Source organism: Vanessa atalanta, chromosome 23, assembly GCF_905147765.1.
Source record: "Vanessa atalanta chromosome 23, ilVanAtal1.2, whole genome shotgun sequence".
NCBI classification, from domain to species: Eukaryota; Metazoa; Arthropoda; class Insecta; order Lepidoptera; family Nymphalidae; genus Vanessa; species Vanessa atalanta.
In genome coordinates, this window is record NC_061893.1 from 1,043,339 (window position 1) to 1,057,304 (window position 13,966).

At 32.6% G+C, this 13,966-nt stretch overlaps 1 protein-coding gene across 1 annotated transcript in view; it reads left to right on the forward strand.

The window, feature by feature from the left end:
- Positions 1 to 933: 933 nt before the first annotated feature.
- LOC125073127 (octopamine receptor beta-2R) overlaps positions 934 to 13,966 on the forward strand; it is a 211,578-nt gene continuing 198,545 nt past the window's right edge. The window contains exon 1 of the mRNA XM_047683831.1: positions 934 to 1,162. The gene's annotated coding sequence lies outside the window, so the exon portion shown is untranslated. The remainder of the gene's footprint in view (positions 1,163 to 13,966) is intronic.

The window sequence follows — 13,966 nt, forward strand, 5'->3', positions numbered from 1 at the left end:
GAATTATTCATATATAACGTTAAAAATAATAATATCACGTATCGCGGGTTTTTTAACGAACGTTACAATAAGATTCTATTTTTGAAAAAATTCTCACGCTCCTTGATTATTGTATTAAATAATCATCTCATTCAATTTATGCATTTTATTCGAATATAAATAATACTTGAAATACAATAACCATTTTATACAATGTCTATTATTATACAAAAGAAATAAGGAAACGTAGACTTAAAACGTTTATTTAAAATATCAACGTCGAAAAATTATTTCGCCCAATTACATAAAACTTTTTTTTATTTTTAAAAATAGAAATATGGAGGTTGTTATAAATTTAGTTAATTAAGATATATAAATAATTATATAATAGTCGATGATTAATTAGATATAATAAGACTCCTCACATACTAATTTTACGAACGAACGAACGACGGACCATAATTATTATTCGACTGAATATGTAAAATATTTAAAAAGCCTGGAATTAGTTTTAATGGATAAACAAAAAATCAAATGTAAATATTAGTCTATAATAGATTTATTATTTATAATCTTTATTCATTTATACATGGTTGATTCCTTAATTCGAGTTTATTTTTTTATTTAGTTAAAACAACTTGTAAATCTTTCACGGGTGGACTTAAACCTTCTTGTCTCGCAGCACTTTTTCTTATATTATAGATAAATTATTACCTACTCTTTGCTTTATTAGTCATGGCTGAATATTATATGCCTTGACATATCTATTCTTAAATAAATATTTATAATTTAAGGTTAAGCTAAATTTTTTATTAATAAAAAAATTCTCCCTCTCTGATGACCGGCAATTACATGCAAAAACGTGCACAGATAAAAAAAAAATTCGCGCGTTTTCTTCTTCATTTCCCGCGTTTTCCTACCAGCGTAGCTCCCGGGTCAGTCGTTCGCGGACCGCCGTGGCGTGTGTACGTCTCGCGCAGCCGTGCAATAAAATGGATGAGTAAAAATTCGATTGTCGCAAGATGATTACACTATTTTCGTCGCACGATCTCAAACGCCTAAGTGTATTATGAATTAATGGTGACAGTGGGGAATTTCATCGAATGTTCGAGTGTGTGTCAGTGTTCTATCTAAAAGATTTTTTTTAAATCGTGATAATATAAAAACGACGGAGACCGAATACGTGAGTTTTGACAAAATTAAAAATTATCTATCTTTTTTTTAGTTTACTATTTTTCTCATTTAAGATATAATTAGGTCATTAATTGTTTTTTGGGTTAATTAATAATTATTAATTATATTAAAATTCAAATAACCAACGACACTTCGAGATTTTTTTTATTGGTATTGTTTAAAACTATTTCGTATTATAATAATAATTTCAATGTTAGAATCATTTATCTTCAACCCACAAAGGGTGATAAAGCCTGAAAAGTCCTTGACAAATATCGTCTTTTTGTAGACGTCGTTTGGTCGAGATCTGTTAAATTTTCACCATTAAAATTAATTTCATCGTATTATTTAACAAAACAAAACCTCCTTAAATTAAAAATAAATTGAAAAAAAAAAGACTTTGTGTTTCTTTTATATTTTAAAAAATTTAAAATTGGAATGAATACAAATGGTACTTAATAATTTAAATTGGTTGTAAAAATTCAGCTAAGCAGATTAAATAGAAAGACAGTAGGATAAACGTTTTATTATTATTATATAGAAAATATTATTTAAACAGGTCATATAAAATATATATTTATAATCACATAAAACAAATTCATTCCAACATAACAGTCTTATAATATTCCAACTTTTCGTAATATACACCAATGAACCAAATTTATTGAAATATTTTTCATAACTATACCTGCTAGTATGTTTTTGAATTTGACCCAATTTTGGATTCAAATTTTAAACCAACCTTTCATTACGCTCCAATTTTACGCACACACTTTTTGTGCTGTTTACAATTAATAGAATTTTTATTTTTTTAGAATTTATTCAATATGGCCGCCAAATTAGTTCTTTTTTTAAATTTATAATTTGCTACAAAAATTTGTTTTTGATATCACTGAATCGTATTTAAGCGACATTGAATTGAAGTTTCATTATACAATAAATGCATGTAAATCTGATGGTAACTTTGCTCTGTGCAAGTGAATCTAAGTAGGTACCATTTAATCATCTCACTCATCAAATATTCTACCACAAAACAGCAAAACCTAGTATCGTTGTGCGCCGGTTTGAACGTTGATCGAATCAATGCAACTACAGACACAATTGACATAATATCTTAGTTTCTAAAGTTTGTGGTGCATTGGCAATCTAAGGAATAGCTTTTTACAATGCATATGAGCGGAGATCACTTACCATCAGGTGGCCCTTTACGTGTCTACCAACATTATAAAAACGTACACTATCATGAAACTGCACACACATAAAAGGACCTATTTAATATGTATATTGTTGTGGATGAACCTACATTACTCAGTACAGATATACTACTTACTTATGTACTTAGCAATATATAGTGTATATCTTTTTTTAATTGATTGACTTATCATATACTGTTATTTGTATCAACCGTAACAAGTACTGGATATTCCAATTAATTTTGTAAACATAATCTCGTATTTAATAAAATAATTCAAATCAAATATCGTAAAGGTTACTTGATATGAATTATATTTGATTTGGATTTGATTGAGCTGGTAGATACGCTAGGATACGTGAATCTTAATCGAAGTTGTGGGTTCAAACCTTGACGATAAGGTTTTTTATTTATGCTTAAATTAGGTTAAAAATATATCTCATTAATTTCGTGATCAGCTAAGATTTTAAGATATATGGATACAGAATACGACACATGTCTTCGAAATATAGTTTTACATTTTTTTATTGCTTTCGTGATATAGATGCTCACTAAAGAAATAATTATTAAAAAAACAACTTTGTGTGAATTTTACACGTACGTACGCACAGTTAGTCATGATATAAATGGTAATGTCAACCTCAAAATTACAATCCGTCCTGTAATTACATTATTAACAACTGGTTCACTTTTAATGGATTGCGTTAATTCGCGCCAAATATCAATTTGACAGATGCTGGATACGTAATACTAAATAGGTCGGAAAATAGTCAATCAGTCATATGTTTTTTTTTTTTTTAACAAAAGCGTGTAAGTAAAATTTGTAAGGCTGAATCTACTTTTTACATACAATTACAATTATGTAAAAAGTAGGTAATGTATATTTATGTATAACGCATAATATAGTATGTTATAAAGGATGAAAATCATGAATATAATATTTTTTCACGTGCATCATGAAAGATTTTTGAAGGGACGGAAGTGTGTAACAGGAAGTCGCGCGCGCTATTTGATTCGACCAATGAGCGCGTACGGTTGCAGAATTAGCCGTCAGATGGAGTCTTTCCGAGAGCATATTATTAACGTTGCTTATTAGTAAGGTGAGATGGTAGATGTTCCAGATACGACTACTGTAGGAGTCTACAGTTAGATTTTTTTTTTTAAATTATTTATATTATTTTCGTTTATTTCCTATTTTAATAATGAATGTTATTTATCGTGATTAATTGTCAACTTCATAATAACTCAAGTTCGTGCTCCTTTAAGAATAATTCTAGTATATACTGTTACAATACTTACGTTGTTTTTTAATTGTTTTTTTATAAAAGTTATATATTCGTATAATTCGTTCACTATTGTAACAAGCACATCTAGACACGTGTGGCATTGGCTTAAGTTTGAAGACATACCATGGATGGTACCAACCTGAGATTAGACCGGTAATTTTTATTTTTTTTTTGTGATATTATAGCAACTTTTTGGGACGTATTATAGTGTACAATTATTTTGTACTTAGTTGTAATTATGTACATTACATGTTTATGCATTTACATTTACCGATGCATTCTTCATAGGTAAATTCCGTCACTCCCATAGTCGGATGGGACGGTAAATCCGTCACGACTGAAAAGAGTTCTGTCGAACTTGCCTTTACGTGCTTTCTGCGGCATGGGAATTTAATCGCTGTTAGTTATCAAACTGCTACTGAGAAATTATCGCCATTAAAATGTGATTGAGTTTTTAGTCACATTTTAATGCCCCGGAATTTGAACTCAGTACATCGTAATCTGCGGCCCTTTAGCTCTTAGACTATAATACAACGTTCACATTTGTTTTAAAAGAACAAATATAGGTTAGTTCAAATATTAATCTGGTATAAACTGGTTATCTGCTTACTATCATTTGTAGTGAGCTAGTTTTCACGCTCAGTTTTGCTCACGTGTGATTCTAGATAAGGATATGATTAGTTAGTATTTGGTTGAATTCGGTACGATTCCAAATTTCTTAAAGTAAACTATTTTGATTTTGAATAAATTTATTTTAATATTGAATTTGCATTAAAGATTTATCTATTATAGCCAAATTATTTATTTGATTTATCTATTATCGCGACTGAACCGAATTTGATGAAATTTCAAATGAAGCAAGGTGGAACTTTAGGGAAAGACATCGACTACGAAGACGCAAGCGATAACCGGTAACTAATATAAGTTAATCAAGATTTTAATTATAGTTAGAAGGTTATAATTATACTAATTTAATAAAATCAAAATTCACAAAACAACTACTAATCCGATCGACATGAAACTCTCACATAATGAAATATAGTAAAGTTGTATTTATATATGTTTTGTAATATTTTAGACGTAGCTTATTATGTCAACGTATTCAGAGAGAAGATTGTCGTTCCGGGTACTTTTGAAGCGAGCATTGCCAGAACTATGTCACATGAACACTTTAAATGCAAGGTTTAAACACGAAAATGTCTATAGATGAGCCACGGACAGCATAATATATCTATTTTAATAGACATAGAAATATTATGTATGTAGAATTAGATGAGGAATATAATAGGTTCAAATCCGTGCTTATAACTACGCTCTGTGAAGGAAAACATCGTGAGGGAACCTGCACGTATTAAATAAACTAGTATATGTAACTCATTAGGCCATTTCCCAGTAGTGGGCCATTTACAACGCAGACAGTACGTTACGTAATGCTTAAACGATAAATCGGTTTCAGACGACCCCCGTGGTCGAGTAGTCTGTACTTCGGTTTTCATGGGTACGCCACTCCGAGGGTTCGATTCCCGGCCGACTCGATGTAGAAAAATTTCATTAGTTTTCTATGTTGCCTTGGGTCTGGGTGTTTGTGGTACTGTCGTTACTTCTGATTTTCCATAACACAAGTGCTTTGGCTACTTACATTGGGATCAGAGTAATGTATGTGATGATGTCCAATATTTATTATTATTATTATTTGTCACCAAGTCTATCCTTTTCAAAGTAAATAAAATTTCAATTTAAATCACTGTATGTAAATTAAAATCGCCGTTAACACTTTACGGTTTAGGACCAGGTGCAATAACAAGATTGGTATATTAATGCGCGTTTGTAAAAAAAACATCTCATATATTTATATAGATTTATTTACGTATTTGTAAGAAAATACCTCTGGGAGGAATAGCTGGTACATGTTAATAATAAACGACCTTTTGCTTTGCAATGAAAGAATTGTGTCATGTAATAGAATATTCATTAATATATTCATTAATATATATAATATTCAGAATAGCCATAGCGAGTACCTTCATACGATTCATTCATTATATTGTAAGCAAGTCGCTGTATTACAATTGACAAATTTTATGATTGCTAGTGAACGTTATGATTAAAACAATTCAATGTTGATCTCTAACCTCAATTAATGGAAGAATTTTTCATTAATCAATACGACCAAACAAGAAATTATAATTTGATATGCTTTAATTTTGGTGGTTAGTACCTTTTTAATAAAGGGCCAAAGTAATATTTTAAGTAACATTATACTATTTCCAAATAAAAATAATATTTCTGTTTGTTCTATAACGGCATAAGCTTATATTAGTGATACGGACAATGATACCCAAAAACGCATCTGTTTTATAAGACAAGTGACATCTGTCCATTGTTCTATTCTGTTTTCCAAAAGTAAGGGTTCTTAATATAAGCCCTTTTAGCGCCAGGCCACAGAAATATCCAAAGATACATAGACAGATATCGCCATTGTAAACGATATATCGGAAATAAATACATTACATTACATACATACATTAACAGCCTGTAAATTTCTCACTGCTGGGCTAAAGGCCTCCTCTCCCATTGAGGAGAAGGTTTGGAGCATATTCTACCACGCTTCTCCAATGCGGGTTGGTGGAAAACACATGTAACTGAATTTCGTTGAAATTAGACACATGCAGATTTCCTCACGATGTTTTCCTTCACCGCCGAGCACGAGATGAATTATAAACACAAATTAAGCACATGAAAATTCAGTGGTGCTCGCTTGGGTTTGAACCCGTAATCATCGGTGAATATGCACGCGTTCTAACCACTGGGCCTGAAATAAATATTGCACTTAAATAAGCACACTACATTTGTGGATTTTGTTGAATATTTCAAATAAGCAAGCAGACTGGCTAATGGTACTAGATGGTAAGTGGTCACCACTGCTCATAAACGTTGGCACTGAATGAAGTTTTAATCGCTTGGGTCGTACATGCGCCCCTAACTTTGGGAACTGATATGGTATAGTATTTCCTATGGTTATACCAGCTCACTTATTTATCAAATTCAAACACAATTAACGATAAAAATTGATGTTTGGTGGTAGAATATTTGTGAGGTGGTACCCAGAAGGCCTGCACAAAGCTTTAGCACTAATTTTATTTTGCTTATATTTTTTAATCAACAATTTTTATTCTTAATATCTAGATTAAGGTATTTAAAATAAAATTATTTTAGTCTGACAACTCCTAACCCCTGCATAGGTTGATTTATTCCTATATATTTAGATTCAGGTTGAAATAGATTCAGGGTCCAAATATAGTTAGATTAGATGTAACGGATTTGGAAACGAATGCTTGTAAATAGCTCACCAAATTTATAACTCTCTATTAACTAAAAATTTAAACCACAAGCTCACTAAGTGCATTATTTCTGCGTCAGAAACGTTTCGTGCCAGTATTAGAAAAACGTTGCAGACAAATTTGATTGGAAGATTTCATATAAAAATATCATCAGTATAATTGGTATTTATGACTAGTTGATTCCGAATTTCATTTTCATTTTATATTTTTACAACTAGTAAAAAAATAACCAAAAGCAAATGTTATATTGCTGGCCTAATGTTCCCCCTTTTAGGAAAAGGTTTTGAGCATATTCTACCACCGTCCAATACTGGTTAGAGGATATATATATGGCAGATTTTCATCCGACATATTTCATCCGACATATTTGAATAAAGGCAAACTCTTCCTTCAAATCCTCATTATATTTATTTATTTGGACCTCAAACAGTTAACATAACATAACATATAACCAACATATACCTCTATTTAAAGTAAATATGTACTATCCATTATACAACACATAATTCCGATCAGACATACATAAGTCTATATTATCTAATATTGTATTAAATTTGCTTAAAAATAATTTAACAATTATTTTAACTTATATGTTGACAGTTTTATTTATGATTGGTAGTCGCACGCGCCTTCGCTCGCTTTTTATATCGGTCGCCAGATGTTAATAAAAAAGTAACCTATGTCCTTCAAGGTTCCAACTAGCTTCAATTTAAACTTAATGAAATTCAGTTCAGTAGTTTGGCCGTGAAAAAGTAACAGACAGAGTTACTTTCGCATTTATAATATCAGTAATCCTAAGATTTTCCAGTAAAACCTAAGATTTACCAATTCTTAATGGTAAATGCCCAAAACGGTTATAACTAAACTATATTTTTTTTCTCGCTGGAAAAACCCGTTTCGTTAAAAAGTGGGGGGGGGGGAATCGTGGGACTCCCCGGAGCCCAGGACGCCGAGTTCGCCCAGATACGCCGGGTTTACCCACAAAAAAATCAGCGGTACCCTCTCCGTCTTTCGGCGGGCGCCACGGGATCGCTTGCGCATGTCGTAACGCCCTGACGGTCGGCCCGCCTATTCGGGCCCCCAACACCTAGAGGGGGTTCTCGGGGTGGTTGTAACTAACCTAACGTTACATATTTAAATTATTTTCATTTCGGATATTATTTTATAAAACGTTATAACATGATTTTTTTCAACGTTTACCGTGCCTTAAATGTAAGTCCTAAGATTTTCTAAGTGAATGGTGGCAAATCTTCGAATAGCAAACCGTTTTGGGCATTTACCATTAAGAATTGGTAAATCTTAGGATTTACCGTAGTTCGAGCTTTTACAGTAACATATATATTTTCTTAATATCCACTTCATCTAAGCACCGGTTCATACCAGATGTAGTTTCAAACTTCATATATAAAATATACGAGGAATGCCTTTTAATTGCTCATTGGAACGTCTTCCAAGTCACTGGGTTATCAAAATGCGGTCAAAACGCTCACTAATGGCGTGCCTTATTTTAGATTTTCTGAATGATCAATCACCCGTTATAATAGAAATTAATGTTTTCAAGTATATTGCAACTAATATCATAAAGATATATACATTTTTTGTCATGTATATCATACTCGCGACTTGCCCCGGTTTCGCTCGTGTAATATTTATTAATACAAAAATTCTTATGAATATAATTTATACCATATAGCAGGAATAATGTAGCTTATCACCAGAGGATTTTTTTTAATTGTATCATTAGTACCGGAGATTAACCTAAAACAAACAAATTTTAATTCTTAATAATATTAGTAAAGGTTACCTACTACATGTGACAGTAAGAAATCAACCCCATGTGAAAAGATGTTGGCTTAGATTTACCGTAGTAAGCTATGGGTTCACACTTTGACCCTCAGCAATGGAGCTAGACGTATAAACGTCATCCAATATTGTAAACTGCATTGCAGGTATGTATAATTCAAAATTGACGTGGAATAAACTACAGGACATTCCTAGTTATAACATTCGTCAAGAGTGTTCGTCAAAATTATAAAAAAAAATGTTGAATTAATTTTATATAACACTAGCGACCCGCCCCGGCTTCGTACGGGTGCAATGCTAATACTAAATATACTACAGAATGTCTGGGCCATATTGATCTATATTAAATTATCAATGTATTTAAGGTACTTTATTGGATAAGGATTTATGCTGTATTACTTAAAATCGCTTCGAAAATAAGCCATTATTTCACGTAAAAAGTAAAGGATAAACAATGTTTATTGTGGGTTATCCCTAAGAGATAGACCGCGATGGTATATCGCGGACTTTTTTGAAAACCTTTTTAAGGTATACAATACTGTAGTACATTATTTTGATCTATCTCGTAGGGTTCAGCCAGCGTTGCAATATAAGCGAGATTTTTTTTTTTTAATTACGACATCACTTCAGAAACCTCTTAAAAGTTAGCAGTGTTTCTCTACTATATTGTGGATTTATTATACATATAAACCTTACTCTTGAATCAATCTATCTATTAAAAACAACCGCATCAAAATCCGTTTTGTAATTTTAAAGATCTAAGCATACATAGGGACAGACAGTGTTAAGCATTAGCATGCATGCATTAGCAACCAGTAAATTTTCCTACTGCTGGGCTAAAGGCCTCCTCTCCCTTTGAGGATAAGGTTTGGAGCATATTCCACCACGCTGCTCCAATGCGGGTTGGCGGAATACACATGTGGCAGAATTTCGTTGAAATTAGACACATGCAGGTTTCCTCACGATGTTTTCCTTCACCGCCGAGCACGAGATGAATTATAAACACAAATTAAGCACATGAAAATTCAGTGGTGCCTGTCTGGGTTTGAACCCGAAATCATCGGTTAAGATGCACGCGTTCAAACCACTGGGCCATCTCGGCTCAGCGTTAAGCGACTTTGTTTTATACTGTGATGATGATATTGATGATTTGTTTTTGCTTGATTCTCTCGCTTTTAGGCGTCGGTCGTCATGTGTTAGAAATAAAAAGTAGCCTATCTCCTTTCTTGGGGTTCAAGCAACAAAATTTCGTTAAATTCGGTTCTGTATTTTGACCGTGTAAGAGTTACAGACAGACAGACAGACAGAGGTATTTTCTCGTTGATAATATTAGTATGAAATAAATCTTGCTTTGTAAATGATAACATTATAACTAGCAGGTCCACTTTAGGTCTATTTAAAATAAGTACATTACTACTATTTTAAGATTGATGGGAAACCGTTACTGAATTCTACAGTAGAAAGTAGATTTGTTTTTTTCTGTTTTAAAAAAATCTGTATTCCAGACAAAATATTAGCAGCCTGTAAATTTCCCACTGCTGGGCTAAGGCCTCCTCTCCCTTTGAGGAGAAGGCTTGAAGCAATGTTAATAAAACAATATTTTATAGATACACTATTAAGTTTTTAAAAAATCCAGCAACGAAAAAAAAGGCAATTCTTCGAGCATCGCACTCAATTAAAAAATGTTGAAAGCGTTCGAAACTTAACTTATTTCTAAATAAAAAATTGTCCCTTCATTTCCATTTAAAATTTGTTTCCAAACATTTCAAATAGAAAGTTCCACGGAACCATCTGTCGTATATTAAAGTTAAGACGTGCTTCACTGCAGTATGCTTCTAATATAACTTGATACAGTTTTTAACTTAGCGTTATTACATGAACTTATTTAACAGTTTCATTTCGCTCAACTTGTCGAACTTAAAATGATAATTATAATTTATTTTAGTAATACTCCCTGTATTCAAATACTTGGAGTCCCACTGCTGAGATAGCTGAGAAAGTTCGTCACTTCAATGTGGTTTGATGGATGTGTATCAGAATTCTATTTGAGATATGCAGGTTAACTTAACTGCTGATTCTTATACGGGCATGATCCTTAGATTCATAATACGGGCAGTATTATTAATATAAGAATAATAATCCCTAATTTTCATCGTCAATACGCCAATAATTTATATCTATATAAATAAAATTGGAGTGTCTGTTTGTAAAATTTAAATTACAGCTTTTTACTAAATCTATATTTGTGTATACACGGTATATGAGCCAAAATAACATTTTTTTTTTCCAATTTATGTCTGTCTGTCTGTTTGTTTGTTTGCTTGTTCCGGTTAATCTCTAGAACGACTGGACCGGTTTTGGCGGGACTTTCACTGGCAGAATGCTGATGTAATAAGGAGTAACTTAGGCTACAACAATAACTTTTTTTATTAAATTTAAACGCGCATGAAGTCGCAGGTACACCTAGTCTATATATATATATATATACATTTATAATAATCTAATAAGTATTGCTATCTGGGGAAATAGAAAATGTGATCTCTAAGGAGACTAGCCAAATGTGCACATGATTGTGCGTAAGCACAGATGAATTTTCCAATCATTCACAGAAATGTACACACTTCCAGATTCGGTAATTCTACTAAGATTTATTTTTTATTACCTTACTCGGGGTTGAACCCAGGACTGCAGTATCTGCGGACCTATTTCTAAGTGAAGTCACACCTGACCTGTGAATCACTCAATGTGATGAGTGGGTGGAAACTACTCCGACTGACTTATACATAGATATTATCAAAGTCTATATTTACGACTCGTGAAACGTTTTATTTTTAATATTTATTTCGTAACATAAATTCAACTATTAATAAAAATATATTTTTAACTGTAACAAGAACTAACTACACATCGATTTAATAGACGATCTAGTAAATTCTATACATTCAAGTCGTAAAACATTTTAACGGCCCCTGCCCCTGACAGTTATAAATGGGCGACTTTTTAAAAAAGATTGCTAGAAAAAACATCGGAATAATATCTATTCAGGAGATAGGTTCTGACGAAAGGTCATTAGACGGGATATCGGAGACACAGAAAAAAAAACCCGAGTTTTATTTATTGTATAATGGTACCACTATTTGCTACCTATTTACGATGTATATATATAGACAGACAAAACAGTACAGTACCTTGTTTCTTTTCCGTTTATCAACCTACTTTCCTTTTTTTGTTTTGGTGGTCACCATCTGGTGTAAGGAATATATAATAATCCCTTACATCGCCTTCAGTGCTCCATCGTTCGGAACCTACTCTGGCTTACTCACCCTTCAAACCCGAAAACAACCACTCGATAGGGCTATTGAGCGGCTTAATGAGTTATATTTGGGTGATAGTTACACAGACAGACCAACACGCAGCAATGTTTCACCACCACACTTGGTAACCATCGAGCGAAATATTGAATCCGAGTATATAAATTGAAAATAATATGATAGCCTTTTTCGAAAACGCCACCTAAGCTTAACATTGTTGCACGACCGTTTTAGAACCAATTTAAACTGTGGGAATTTAGTTTGAAAATCAATTTGAAACTTTCGAAAACAGAACACATATTATAAAGCATATAGTGTTAAAAAAAAACTGATATAAATTGAAACTTTTAGGCTTTTTTATAAAAATAATAAAAATAACCTAAGCCATTTTGTGTTTATGATTCATCTCGTGCTGGGTGGTGAAGGAAAACATCGTGAGGAATCCTGCATGTGGCTAATTTTGACGAAATTCTGCCACATGTGTATTCCACCAACCCGGCTTGGAACAGCGTAGTGGAATATGCTCCATACCTTCTCCTCAAAGGGAGAGGAGGCCTTAGCCTAGCAGTAGGAAATTTACAGGCTGTTAATGTAAAAAAAAATAATTGTTTAACAATCATTTGGTTAAATAAAACACTAGCCTCAACTCTCAGTGCACTCATTAAACAAAAATCCAAAATTTTCATCAAAATCGGCACAGTCAATTATGAGTTCTATAACATGCATACGTACTTACGAATTACCCGTATCTTAAATAGTTTACAACAAAGTCGCTTTCTGTAGCTCCGCTTTCATGTTCAAAATCACTTAACCGATTTTAATACAGTTTTGACTAGTAGATATAGGGGTGAAAAAAATCACACGTTTTCATATCAGTTGAGTCTGTGCGCCCCAGATAGATAGATATGTGTGGCGGAGACTTCGACCGTCGTTGCTATCGGTGACCAACGGACGAACCAAGTTGCTCAAGGAGGCGCCACTGACGCGCACGTTACGTACCCTCACCGTCATAGCTGACAGGGTGGATTTGTTTTGTTGCAGCCTGAGTGAACTCACAACTATAGCCACTTGGACTATATCATATATAACGTAGAGACTTATTTTAAATATTGTTACTAAACGTGCTGTAATATCGAATTAGGACAAACATGTCCTGTAATAATATGAATACAGTTTTGTATTATAAATAAATAAATATTCAAATAAATGTGTGCTTTTGGACATTTAATTTAGATTAAAATTTTCTTTTACGTAATCAAATTCGATTTGGGATTTACGAAGATATCAGCGTATTCAAATTCGGAACGAAAAAAAAAGTTCGCTGCAAAACGGATGGCCGGAACTGGTTGCGAGGTTAAATTTGAATCTATGTTCTACTTTAATAATTTTACTTCCAAAGTTCCGACTTCACGGACATTCTAAACACTTCACGCCATTTTTCGCGAATCCATCATGAATATTTTATTTAACTATTTATATCAAAGACAATTCGATATTAAAGTTTTATATTGAAATTAAAAAATATAAATTAATTTTATAATATTTTTTATATTAAGTTTTACAATAAATTAGAAACCGTTGAATTTTTTTAAAAGACGACGACCTCCTTGGTCGTGTAGCGTGTACACCGGTTTTCAAGGGTACGCCACTCCGAGATCCCGGGTTCGATTCCCGGCCGAGTCGATGTAGAATAAGTTCATTAGTTTTCTATATTGTTTTGGGTCTGGGTATTTGTGGTAGCGTCGTTACTTCTGATTTCCATAATACAAGTGCTTTAGCTACTTACATTGGGATCAGAGTAATGTATACGATGTTGTAAAATATTTATTTGTTTATTTTTTTTGAAATCGTATTCAAGTGATCATTATAATTTTTACACAT